The 14345-nt window shown below is 39.4% G+C and overlaps 1 protein-coding gene across 2 annotated transcripts in view; it reads right to left on the bottom strand.

Moving 5' to 3' along the window:
• Nucleotides 1–13931, bottom strand: part of MOGS (mannosyl-oligosaccharide glucosidase) — a 764380-nt gene extending 750449 nt beyond the window's left edge. For both annotated transcript variants that reach the window (XM_044064011.1, XR_006363848.1), the window contains exon 1: nucleotides 13785–13931. The gene's annotated coding sequence lies outside the window, so the exon portion shown is untranslated. The remainder of the gene's footprint in view (nucleotides 1–13784) is intronic.
• Nucleotides 13932–14345: the final 414 nt, after the last annotated feature.

Here is a 14345-nt window from a genome sequence, read left to right as displayed (position 1 = left end):
AGCAACATGGGACAGTACTTCATCAAGAGGGACAGCTATAATAATTAAAAAGTCTTTTAAAGGAAACATTAAAAAAACATACAAAAAAAACTTTATTACTCTGCAATGTATGTGGTTCTTGCAACTATCAGCTGGATTTTCTAACTGAAGCATACAACTTATAACTAAAGCACCCAGACCATTTATTTATAATTGATGTAGATTGGAACATAACAATAAATCCATCCAAAGACAGATAAAAAAAAAAATAATACTCAACTGCCTCAAGCCACAACTTTTCTGTCAGACTTAATTGAAGACTTCAACCTTATAGATCCCTTAGAACTTAATAACACAAACAGTCTTAGTAACAGATACATATATGTCTCCCCATACCATAAGACCTGGTCAAGAATTGACATCTTTCTAATTTCTCAAAGCACTGGTATGTATGAAGTACAGTATAACGAGCCTGATCTGCAAGGGCATGGAATGCATTATCATGGAACTTATGAACAAAGACATTGGCAACCTTCAAACACTGGACCCCACCCAGTTTGGGTTTGTGAAGGCCCGATCTTGTCTCCTGAACCTGAATGACTTCTTCGAATCAGGCTCCAGAGCTGCGAATGAGGGTAAGGCGGTCCACACAGCCTATCTGGACCTCGCCAAGGCCTTCGACACCATCCCCCACTCTGGAATCATAGATAAACTTACTAAGCTAGGCATAAATCCATAAGTCACTTGATGGGTTGCCAACTGGCTTACTAACAGAACCCAGACTGTAAAAGTAGCCGACTCCAAATCCAGCTCCAGACAAGTGGAGTACCTCAGGGTTCAGTCCTGGGACCGCTCTTGTTTGTCAACTACTTCTCTGAAGTACAGGCCAACACCAAGGGACTCTGGCTAATAAAGTTTGCAGATGACTGCAAACTGAGAGCCATTATTGAATCCCCAAATTATGTGGATATTCTACAAAAGGGCCTTACAGAAACAGATGCTTGGTGCCAGAGCCATGGGCACAAGCTTAATGCCAAGAAATGTATTAGTTATCCCCTTTGGGAAAAACCATGTACCCATGAATTACCACATAGGTGACAGTACACTAAACACCGAAAGTGTGATGAGAGACTTAGGGACACAGGTGGACAGTGGTCTCACCTTTGATAATCACATCGCCACAACAGTCAGGAAATCCTTCTATATGGCACACCTCATCACTAAGGGCACAATGCCCCATTTTGAATGTACCTCACAAGACATCTGCAACAGCTGGAAAGGCCGCAGAAATACCTCACTAAAAGAATCACAGGCCTAAAGCAGATGCCCTATACTGACCATCTAAAAAAACTCCAGCTATACTCTGCGGCATATCGTCTACTCAGAGGCGATCTCTGCTTAACATACAAGGCCATGTCAAACCCTGAGCTGTTGAACATGCTCCACTTAAAGAAATCCCAATCCCTCAGAGCCACACGGTCCAGGGATCTAAACCTTGTCATCACAATGAACAAAACATGTTGGAGGGACAGGTTCCTGACCCAGAGACTCCCCATACTCTGGAATAGACTGCCCATACATGTCAAGCAGAGGGCCTCCTTGGCCCTCTTCAAAAGGAACCTTGACGATTGGATGGGAAATAGGAAATTCACCCCGGGGATCACGTCAGTCGCCCTGCTAGACAGGGGTCCATGGAAGTAAATATTGTGGGAAGAAATATCCAGGGAATTGTTATGGCTAGGATATCAGGGCTGATAGCCTAGTACCAACCTATGAACTCAGAACCTAGATCATTGTCAGATCACTCAAAAATAAATGTAACAATAACACAAACTAAAACTGGAATTACCACCCTCAATACTTCAAACTGGACTTTAAACCCAAACCTGCTGAAAATTAAAGAAGTGGAACAAGAAATTATAAACTCTCTAACTCAGTTAAATGAAAACCTTGGAAAAAAATGATATTCCTCTGGATGTTCAATGGGCAGCCTTTAAAGCCACGGCTAGGTGTACCCTTATTCAAAAAGCATCATTTTACAAAAAGCAAAAAAGAGATCTCATTTGCTCACTCAACTGGGTGCAGTGAGATCATATTCTGATTTCAGGCACTCCTACTGTGTACAAAGAGAGCATCTGGGAAAGAGAACAAAAAAAATTTTAAGCTCGTTTCCTGCCTTTCCTGTTAAGTGGTCTAGACTGTTTGAAGGCTTCTGAGCCCCCAAGCCCTTTTGTGTTGGAGGGAAGCCTTCTAGCTTAGTTTTGTTTCTTATAACTAGCCAGTTTTCTACTTTCAGCACTGAAATCTGTTTCTTTGAACTCAGCACTTGTTCAGAACTCATTGTAAGCACTACATAAGCTGCAAATTACTACAGCACTCAACTTTCCTAACTTGTCTAGAGCAAAGCAGTTTTTAGTACTTAATAAATAAGCACCTATCCAGGCATGTCTAAGGGTCAGCTCCCAGTGATTTCTCCTGTCTACCTGAAGAATCTGGGCATCTTGGGGCAATGCAGCAATTGCATCATGTACACAGACAACCCTCTCCTCCTACCACCTAACACTACAACCTGTGAGAGATGCACTTATATAGCCAAACTGGAAGCAAAGCTCTCTTCACCCAAGACTGGACTAGACAGTCAAGAGGAGAAGGTAAACACTTGCACCACACCACACTCATCACATAGTCCCTCACAACCTACACCACCAAAACACACACATAGAATCACAAAACACACACCTACATTCGCGGAGGCTCTCAATAATAACCTGCCCCAAGCATCAGGGACATCCAAAGCATAAACGCAAGCAAACTCCACCCCCCAACACAACCCAAATGACACATAGCCCACAAACTCAGTGTGCCACTCAACTACAGCCCATAAGGCATAACAACGTACCCAACACTCTAGTCATAGGTGACTCTATAGTCAGGCACACTGATGTTCCACTCACTAGACTAAACAAGGAGAAAGTTACTGTCAGCTGCCTGTCAGGTGCCAGGATCCACCACAAAACGCATGCACTCAGGCCACTAAACAATAAGTACAAATATGACACTGTCATTGTCCATGTTGGTGTGAATGATCCGAGACGTACCTCCCTGGACTACATCAAAAGAGACATGGAGGAGCTCTCCGATCTTGTATCCCAGGCAGGTATGACCCTAACCCTGAGTAGCATCCTGCCATCACCCAGAATGATACCACAGTACAAGGACAAAATGATTGACTTCAACAATTGGCTAAGCTTCTGGTGCCATTCTAAGGGGAGCTGGTATTTGTCTGCCTGGGACGACATGATCGACAACCATTATGCTTTGCCAGAGATGGCCCGCACCTGTCGCCCTTAGGATTCCAGATACTGGCTAAGGCTCTTGCCACCCTTATAGTGCCTTTTTTAGGCAAAGTTCAAATGACAAAGTCACCACCATAACAGGTACACGCAAGCAAAATCTGAGGGTAATGCTACTCAGTGCTAGAAGTCTAAACCTCAAAATGCACTCACTCGAGACACTCCTTAAAATGGAGAACATTGACATCTGTGCAGTGACAGAGACCTGGTTCAAAGCTCCAGAGAGCACCCCTGCATTACCAGGCTACAATTCATACCACACCTTTTGGCCACCTAACCCGAAGCAGTAAAGGCGGAGGCGTGTCCATATTCATTAAGGATATCCACACCTCCAGGCTAGTTGCACAGCATAATGCATCCGAGATTATCCAAGTGCAACTAACTCTGGGCAAGACCGCAATCCAAATTGTAGCTTGCTACAGACCCCCCACCATGCCCCAGGATTCCCACTCCTCATTTTTTGATACACTGGAAAGTATTAGGGTACAACCAACACCCTAATAATGGGCGATGTCAACTACCCCACCATTAACTGGGAAAACTACTCATGTACCAACTCTTTTGCTCAACGTTTTCTAGAATTCATAAATTCCAACGCCTTGGATCAACTTATTCACAACGCCACCAAGGGCAGCAGTATCCTAGACCTGGTCATTACCAACATGGGAAACCAGAGGTCAATTCCTTGTTGGTCAGATCCGACCACAAGCTAATCAGCCTAGACATCCACATCCCACCCCCACCCCCAATTAGGGAAACCATCGTAAAAAACTTCTCCAAAGCCAACTTCACACTTCTTAAGACAGAAGTGGCAAACTTTACAACACCCATGCAGATGGACAATAGAGGTATGACTGCTGAATCCTACACAAATGCACTTTATAAGCACTTACACGAGTGCATGGATCATGCTATCTCTAATAGAACCAAGATGGTTATCCTCCAAAAAAAGGAAGCCAATCTGGTGGTCCTCTGCCATAAACAAACGCTACAACAGAAGAAACTGTTGCAAAAAAAGAGTAAAATCCCATGACTGGAGGAACTCCCTAGTCAACCTCAGTAAGAAGCTGAGATCCCTCATAAAATCCTCCAAAGCTAGTTACGAAAACAAAATTGCCACTGACTCTAAAGACAACCACAAAGCATTCTATAGCTATGTCAAGAATCTCAATGGGAACACTCAGATATGCTCTGAGTTACAGCACAATGGCACTAAATATACAGAACCAACTGATATTGCCAACATCCTAGCAGATAGGTTCAGTGCTAACTTTACCCCCCTCTCACCCCCTAGAGGGCCCATCCCTATACCGGAAGAATGCAAAGTTCCTATAATCACGGCTGCACAGGTAAAAAAATACACTCTCCAAAGCCAAGAACACAGCATCCATGGGACCTGACAGTATCCCAGGCTGCATTCTACACGAACTACAGAATGAACTGGCACCCTACCCAAGTACCATGTTCAATCATAGCCTCACCTTAGGGTTTGTACCCACTGAATGGCACACCGCGACGGTTATCCCACTCCACAAAGGTGGAGCCACAACGGACCCCGGGAACTACCGCCCCATTAGCCTGACGAGCCTGGTCTGCAAGGCCATGGAAAGTATCATCGTGGAACTCATAAACAAAGACATTGGTAATCTCCAAACTCTGGACCCTACCCAGTTTGGATTTGTAAAAGGCAGATCATGTCTCCTAAACCTGACTGACTTCTTTGAAGCAGTCACCAAAGCCATAGATGAGGGTAAAATGGCTCACACAGCTTATCTAGATCTCGCCAAGGCTTTCGACACCATCCCCCACTCTGGAATTATAGATAAGCTCACTAAACTAGGTATAAATCCCTATGTCACAAGATGGGTTGCAAATTGGCTCACGGACAGAACCCACACTGTGAAAGTAGCGGATTCCAAATCCGACTTCAGACCAGTGACAAGTGGAGTACCACAGGGTTCAGTCCTGGGTCCTCTCCTGTTTGGTATCTACTTCTCTGAAGTGCAGGCTAACACAGAAGGTCTTTGGCTAACAAAGTTTGCAGATGACTGCAAACTAGGAGCCATAATCGTAACTCCTAACGATGTGGACAAACTACAAAAGGGCCTCACTGAGACAGATACCTGGTGTCAAAGCCATGGCCTGAAGCTCAATGCCAAAAAGTGTATTGTCATCCCCTTTGGTAAAAACTCTGTACCCATGAACTACCACATAGCTGGTAGTCTACTTAATGCCGATAATGTGATAAGAGACCTTGGGACACAGGTGGACAGTAGTCTCTCCTTTGATAATCACATCGCCACAGTGGTCAGGAAATCCTTCTAAGTGGCTCATCTCATCACAAAAGGATTCTCATCCAGAAAAAAAGAGGTAATTGTTCCCCTCTACACATCACTCATTACACCCATTATAGAGTACAATTCCCCTTTTGGTATGTACCTCACAAGACATCTACAACAACTGGAAAGACCACAGAAAAACCTCACAAAGAGGATTACTGGCTTCAAACAGATGCCCTATGCAGACCGCCTCAAAAAACTACAGCTTTACTCCATCGCATATCGCCTACTCAGGGGCGATCTCTGCCTAACATACAAAGCTATGTCAGACCCAGAGCAGTTGGAGATGCTCCAGTTAAAGAAATCCCAATCCATCTGAGCTACACGCTGTAGGGACCTAAACCTTGTCACCACAATAAACAGGACATGCTGGAGGGATAGATTCCTGTCCCAGAGACTTTCCATACTTTGGAACAGACTACCTATCTATGTCAAACAGAGCTCCTCATTAGCACTCTTCAAGAAAAATCTTGATGATTGGATGGGAAATGGGAAATTCACCCCAGGGATCACTTCTGTGGCTCTGCTCGACAGGGGACACAGGAAAATAATTTTCTTGAGTGGCGAAAGCCAGGGTACATTTTTTGGCTAGGCTTATATAGGCCCTAGGGCCAATAACCTAGTACCTACCTATAAGTAACCTAAAAGGTAAACTAACACAAATTGAACTAGAATTACAAAGAAATTACACTGCTATTCTTGAGAAACAAATGGCAAGTATGCAAAAAGCAATTAAATGAGATTATAACGCAACAATACACACTCTCAGAACTAAGAATGCTACACAAATATGCGGAATGGGCTCAGACCCCTTCCAAAATGTTAGCAAGACTTATAAATGTCAGGAATCCTACATGTAAAATACAAGAAATAAAATATAAAGACAAAACTTATAGCTCAGAAAATGAAATAATAGGGGCTTTTGAAGAAATATTCCAAATCATTTACGGTTCACATGATCATATACATGACATGTTACAAACCTTTGCGGATAACTTAGAATTCCTTCAGATTCATGAATCACAATCTAATAGTCTCAAAGGTCTATTAACAGAACAGGAAGTAAAAAAGGTCATTGACAGGCTAAAACCTGGGAAAGCTCCTGGCCCTGATGGGTATGTGGCAGAATTCTATAAACATTTTAAGCAACAACTAACACCAATACTTTTAAAACTATACAACTTTATAATAGAAGTTGGAATATCAGACCTTTATCTGAGCAACTCTAAAACAATTTGTGTCTTTTGGCTTCTCCCGGTTAGGGGTCACCACAGCGGAACTCCGGTCCGCTAATGACTGGCAGTTGATTTTTACGTACCGGCTTGCCAGGCCTGACGCACAACCTTCAACGAAGGTACGCCCATTCATGCACGTCTCCACGCAGAAGACGCTCTAGCTGATCGAACCGGACAGCGTCTTACTGTGAGGTGACAACGTACTTATCCCAAAACCAAATACAGACTCCACAAATCCTAACAACTATAGACTTAAAGATACTTTCAACAATTTTAGCACACAGGATACAGAAAGTAGCTCCAGTAATAATTGCCCCTGAACAGCTAGGCTTTATGACTCAAAGACAGGTATGGGAAACACACTAACCATAGATGCCCTATCCCACCTATGTGCCAGGGACAGATACCCAAAATACTCTATCAGTGGATGCAATAAAAGTATTTGATAGTCAATCAAAAATTCCTCCTATTTATACTTTTTCAATTTAGTTTCCCAAAAGAGTACATAAAAATGATCAAAACTCTATACTGTAAAGCAAATACAACTCTTTATATAAACAAGAAAAAAATCTAACCCAATACAAATTATTAATGGTACCAGACAGGGATGCCCACTGTCACCAAATATGTTCAATTTCTATATAGAAGCATTATTATTACTAATCACTCAGAGAACATATCATCACCTTATTTCAGTATCTAAAACCCAAACAAAATACACAGCTTTTGCAGATGATCTTAATATCTACTTCCAGTATCCTAACACTGATTTAAATAAAATCTTATCATCCATTGATAAGTTTTCTCTAGTATCAAATTATGCAATCAATCCCAATAAGTCAATTATGTTTCCAATCAACCCCCTGGGACATAAGGAATTTATTTTCCGGAGACTAATGTTAAAGTGCAATATAATCTGAAATATTTAGGTATAATTTTCAGCCATACACAATCAGATGTGTTCAATAATAAAATAGCCAAAACTTGGACAGATACAGTAGGCAACATTAACAAATGGGAAAAGCTTAAGCTCTCTACCTTATCTAAAGCCTCAATTGTCAAAATGAACATACCGCCTAAGCTCCTATACCATTTAAATGCCACTTTCATGAAAATTCCAGTTACCCTCTTCAACAAGATAAAAGTTTGACTAGCAAAATTTATATGGTACCCAAAATGTAGAAGAATTAGCTACAATAAATTAATACCCCCAAAAGAAAAAGGAAATCTAAGCCTTCCTGATTTTCAACTGTACTACAAAATTATTAATGCTAGTCGCATCATGCAAATAGCTAATTATGACCCAATAGGTAATGAATGGTGCCCGATATGGATTAAATTATTCCACCAAAACATCATGAAATCTAAAATTAACCCAAAAATGATTCCCTTCATTAATCCAGAAACTCTTAAGACTACAAATATTCACCCAATTTTAATTAGTAAATCTGAAATTTTCAAGAAATTACTGTTATCAATAAATCTAAAAGACACAATTATTTAACTATAACCAATTCATGACAACTCTTATATAAAACTAACAAACTCTATGGTAAACCTGAATAAATACCCAACAATAAAAAACTGTACAGTATGGGACTTCTACCAACTACAAAACCTCTCAACTGAAAACATCAAGAACCTAATCAGAGCAAGCAATAATTATAAGGTGATAAACCAATCTTATACTTAGTACTATAACCAAAGATATCATTGTAAATGAGCAAGATATCAAACTAGCACAACAAATCCAAAAATTGCTTTTATACAAAAAGAAAATGATCTCAAATACATATAAATTAATAGTAAAAATTAAATATCAAAATACAATACTGTCTTCAAAGTTCTGGGAAGGAAAAGTTAGTATCATATCATCAGACAATAAGAAGGAATTAGCTATTAGGAATACTATAAAACTGATGCTATATAAACAATTAATTTACACCCAGATCATGATCTTCAATAATGCATATCATACACCTGTACACCTTAACAAATTCAATCTATCTAGGTCACCCTATTGTCCTTTTTGCCCTTCTAAAGAGGCTGACATCCTCCACATATTCTAGAGCTGCAAAACATTTTATAAACTATGATGCTCACTAAGACTTCTCTTAGAGAATCAGGTTATTCAAAATTCACTTTGTCTTGGGAGACAGCAATATTGCATATATTCAAAAGTAAGAATAGTTTCTCCAAACACGCAACAATAACACTATGCACCTTATTAAAATTTTATATAGCAAAAAACTGGTTGGACATATCCAAACTATCATGGTTAGAATACAAGAACATAGCCAAAAAACATATTTTGGCTAAGAAGCTTTATACAAAAAGCCAAAAGAACCAAACATATTGAGTTGAGGTTACTAACACCACTAACTAACGTTATATTCTTGTAGATATATATACAGAGTACAGTAGACTGTTAACGTTAGATAGGTTGATGTTGTGCCTCCAGTTATACTCTCATTTGTAACCAGAATGTACAAGTGAACTGGTATAATATAACAATGTTCTGACTATGTCATAACATAACATAGCTACATTGTAATCCAAAGTGTAATCTTAGGTTGTTTGTATTTCTGTAGTAGGAAATGTGTAACACCTAGTTTATATAACTTGCTAAATGTTAAGCAGTATGTAACATCAACTGTTTCAAATGTTTTATGACTTCTTACACTTTCTGTTTTGCATTTCTTTATAAGAAAAATACTCAATAAAAAGATATTCGATAAAAAAAAAATAAGGTGAGGGGAATAAAAAACTGTTTTAACATAATTCATTTTTATTTTTCTTGTACATTTATTTACAGTTTGGATTTTCAGTGTTACTGGATGCTGTGTTTTGTGTTCAGAATTCAAAAATTCCATATTCAAGCTTATAGGATTGTGAGTGCATGAATGAATGCAGTTTGGAAGGGACTACATTTTTGTTTGGGTACTCTGATCTATATTTAGTATTGTGTATTTTATTATATATAAAATGCGCATAGGTATACATATTCTTTGAAAGTGATGCAAGACATGAAAATTTCATTTTAACTATTTTCACACTGCTGTTTAATCTTCTGGTAAAAAGTTAAACCAGTAAATGCCTTTGCATTCCATGGAGGAATAAAGACCAATAACCAAGGTCTAAAAATGTGGCTATGTGACCACGTTAAGTGTAAATGCTTACAACATAAACATTACATACAGTACTTTGCACTAAAGCAGCTGAAGGTAGGCTATGGTATGCATGAGGATCATTGTGAAAACTTGAATGAACTAGTTGTACTATTGAGTAACTGAGGACAGCTGCAGGCAGGCCATGGTATGCATGAGGGTCACTGTGAAAACTTTAATGAACTAGTTGTACTGCTGAGTGACTGAGAAGGAGGCATTGCCATTTGTTGGTATGGTTATGAAAAATCTGTATACTTGCCATTTCTGCTAATTCCCTTGCTGAGTGGTTTACAGGGGTCATATTTAGGACTGTAAACAAGCATGTAAAACGTACAATCTGGCATGAATGTCATGTCTGGAAACTTAAAACATATTGAGACAGTAGACATGGCATTGCTTCCATGAGATCCATATCCATATTCAGACTGAAATCGGTGGCATTTCTGTGTACCACATACCATACAAATCTGTAGCTAGCTCATTAGCCTTAAATCCGTGTATTTCATATTCTGCTTCTCCCATTGACTGGCATGTCTAGAAATGACGATTTAATATTTTGTCGCAGCATTGTAAGAAAAGAATATACTTAATCATATTTGCATTAATATTTCACTGGCAAAATCCTAATGATAGGTGCAGTTGAAAGTGGGTAACAGAACTGTATCAGACTTGTGCTTTGGGTTTGCAGCGACTCAAGATGGTTTCATCCATTTGTAGTGACAGGAGTTTTTGTTGTATTAACTTGAATAATATATTTATAGTGCATGGAGCTTCGTGATTGAGCTAAAAAAGGGAAAAAAAAAACGGCCAAATTACAACCTGGTTCAGCACTGTTGTATTGCAAGACCAGAACTTAACAGCTCTTAGAGGGTTGCTTAACAATTGCTAAGTACCCATTAATACTCTGTTAAGGTCAGATCTGCACTAAAAGCAAGTGGTGCTGACTAGTAAATGTCAGCAGCAGATAGAAACCTCTGTTTCAGCTCCCCTTTATACCTGTTGTCTGTTAAACTCCACAGGGCATTTTGAATTAAACAACTTCTCTTACACAAGGAATACTTAAGGACATCAACCATTACCCCCCTGCTGTACTAGCTTTAAAGCCAACACAACACGTTTCTTACATATTACTTTTGTAGTACAGGAAAAAAAATCTCCATACATTGCAAAGAATTATGATCAATCTCTGAATATATCAACATATTTTGTGTTCTTGATATGGATGGCACAATTAGTCTTGCAGTGAATTTCTTGCCATCTATGTCTTGAACACATAGGTTACGATCGGCAACCTAGTCACAATCCTTTATGTTACATGTAACCCAAGATCACATCCAGCAACATGTGGGAGAAAAAGGTGATGGTCTGTCAAGTTGTACTTAAGGTGTAATAGCTTATTTGTAAATATATTGGTGTATTTTCATGTTACCGCAAATATTGAGCATCCTGTGCTACTTGGAATGTATTGTGAGTTATCAATTGAAAACTGACATTACTGACAGTTTGCCACTGATTTGTGACCTCTGTCAAGTTTATCAGCAGAGATGTAATGGTTTGATATGTCAGATGTTTCATATTATAAAAAATATGTTCTTTTTGCTATTTGTCAGTATCTTAGTAAGGGTGTTGGAAGACTGCTGAGTACTAATTCAATTCTGAAGCTAATATCTGGACATATTTGCTGCTGATAATAGATATTTACCTGCTGTGGTTACTGTGATATTTCACTTGTGTGTATATATGTATACAAATGTGCATAAAATCTGAATTACTTACTAGTTATAAAATCAGAATCATGACTAGACCCATTGTGAAGATCTATGTGTGTTGAAAACTTTTTAAGCTGACTGTTGAAGTTCAAGAGTTATGATCATTTGATTCATGCATGGTTTTAAAAAAAGGATTTTTTTGAAATTCTGTTTAGGATATACTGCTGTTAATATGGAGTAAATTAACAGCTAGTGCTGAAGTTGTGTGGAATAAATTAATGAGTTACTATAGTAAAAGTAGTCTTTTTTATAAACAAGTTACACAGGGTACACCCGAAAACTGGGGATTACAGTTTATTCGACCATGTCCATTACAGATTCTAAGCATCATTCTGCAAAGCAGATATCAACCCCTTGGTGGCTGACCCAACAAGTATAGTAAAAAGTCAACCAAGATTAAGCTGCATTTAAACAAAGTGTACAGCCAAAACCGGTGATTGCAGTTACATGACAATGCCAGAATAATTTGTTTACATTAGAGCTAACACTCCTCTGGGGTATTTTCATATGAACAGTTCTGTCATTCTTATGTACAAGAAGTTAGTACAACCAGCTGATACTTTAACAGGGAAGAACACAGGTGAAAAAAAAGAGGTGAACTCCAACAACGAGGCTAAGAAATGGAAGAAAAAAGGTCAAAGCAAAAGAAATCCCTCCCAAAATAGCCTAAGAAACATAACAAATATGATGTTAAACAACGTAGTTCCAGTAGTGGGACTCTTCAGTAGTCGGGAGACTCATACTTTTTATCTACTGTCAAATGGGTGCCATTTTTGAAAGACCTTACACTGCACTTGCCCATAAAAATTTGCTAGTTTGAGTTCCTTAATCTGTTTCATCAAAGCAATTGTCTTTGAGACGGGGGGGTGAATACCTTTCCATTTTGTAGTGCATGCTTTTTTTTTTTTTTGAAACCGGTAACAGTAAATTGTTTTTCATCGACTCTATGCCAGCTTCAAGAGGACACCCTGGCAAAAACTGTAATTTAGATGATTCAAAGGGAACTCTCAACAGGCCGGAACACAAGACTTGGAGTTGAATTCTTAAGAAGGAGTCCATGGGTCTGTTTCTTTTGCAGAAGGCAGAGAAAGTGAAAAGGTGTCCAAGCACTGCTTGTCTAGCTGGTTAGACAGCTACATTGTGTTTTGCCACAGTTACGTTTGACGGGACCCCACCTCAGTGGCCAAAGGCCCACTCTGCCAGTATGGTGACTACTACCACTGTTTTATTCTACCAGGTTCTTATGGATGAAATTAGTGCTGTTGCTACCACATCATCTTTCCAGGACTAAGAAATGACATCAGGCTTGTATATCTTGCTCTGAAGGGCACCACCACCCAAGGAGATTCTTTTGGTGCTCAGGACTCTGCCCTACTGGTTCTACAGCATGCATATCTCAAATCAAGATACATTTGCAAAGTGCTCAACATATTTGGACTGCAGGTCAGCCCTTAGCTGTTTTTTGTAGTTGCCCCATGTTCATCTAATGTTGAGCACAGGCCAATGAAATTGTTTATTGTTGGCCATTTGTGGAAAGTAACTGGAAGGAATCAATCAGGGGGTGTCTGGGGACAGAGGATGCCATGTTGGTTGAGTTGATACCCGAAAAAGTTAAAATCATTTTTGCCTTCATCTCTTGGCATTTAGTCGTCTAAGGTGATCTGATTGCCCTTTTCACACCCCTTTCTGATATGGCTCAAACCACATCACTCAGGAGGGTGGCAGTAGCACGTCAGACTCGGTAACGCTGCATCTACTGAAGTTGTAAAAATTTGCAGCTGGTAATTTGGCACTTAGAGCTGGAACCCCAGCAAGTATTAGAACTAGGAGGGCCATCATCCTTACAGACTTAGACTTGGCTATATCTGTATGCCTTACATCCCTTTCCTTAATGGACAAGTGAATGCACAGCTTTAGAGTCTTAAGTTTTGGAACCACTTACTTTTTTTTATAAATACAGCAAAACGTCAACATATGCCTTTCTTGTGTCCATGTAATGTATTCCTCTTCGTCGGCCACTATTTTGATGTTTTGGGGCTGTTTTTTAGGCAATTAGATGTCATTTTATATTTAAAACTCTTTCCCGGTGAAAATTTGATCGTAGACTTCCTGGTTTGACGTGTCTTGTTGCACTGACGTCATCAAAACGCGTCGCGCTGCTCAAATGTAGAACGAAGCATTTGAAGAGATTCCTAAGCTGTTTCTGAGTTGTTTGAGCTGATTAATGCTCGCGGATTATTGTCAGTGCGAGGAGATTTACAGCTTCAAAGTTGTTTCTAATGAAAACCAGCGGGAAAACCGCCAAAACAAAGGTTACAGCTGTTTTTTTTCTGTTTTTATATAGATTCTTATGAGAGAAAAGTTGTCAGAGCTCATTAAGGCCAACAGGAGTCAATTATAAGCTGTATGTTTTCATACCGAGGACATGGTAAACTGTATTACATCAGAATCAGTGGAAAACATTTCCCTGTGTTATTCACTCATTTCTCATTATTCCTCCCTC

Source organism: Protopterus annectens, chromosome 2.part2, assembly GCF_019279795.1.
Source record: "Protopterus annectens isolate FY-2018-M chromosome 2.part2, PAN1.0, whole genome shotgun sequence".
Lineage (NCBI taxonomy): Eukaryota > Metazoa > Chordata > Ceratodontiformes > Protopteridae > Protopterus > Protopterus annectens.
The sequence above is the reverse complement of the archived record's forward strand: the minus strand, read 5'-3'. Positions and strand labels throughout refer to the sequence as shown.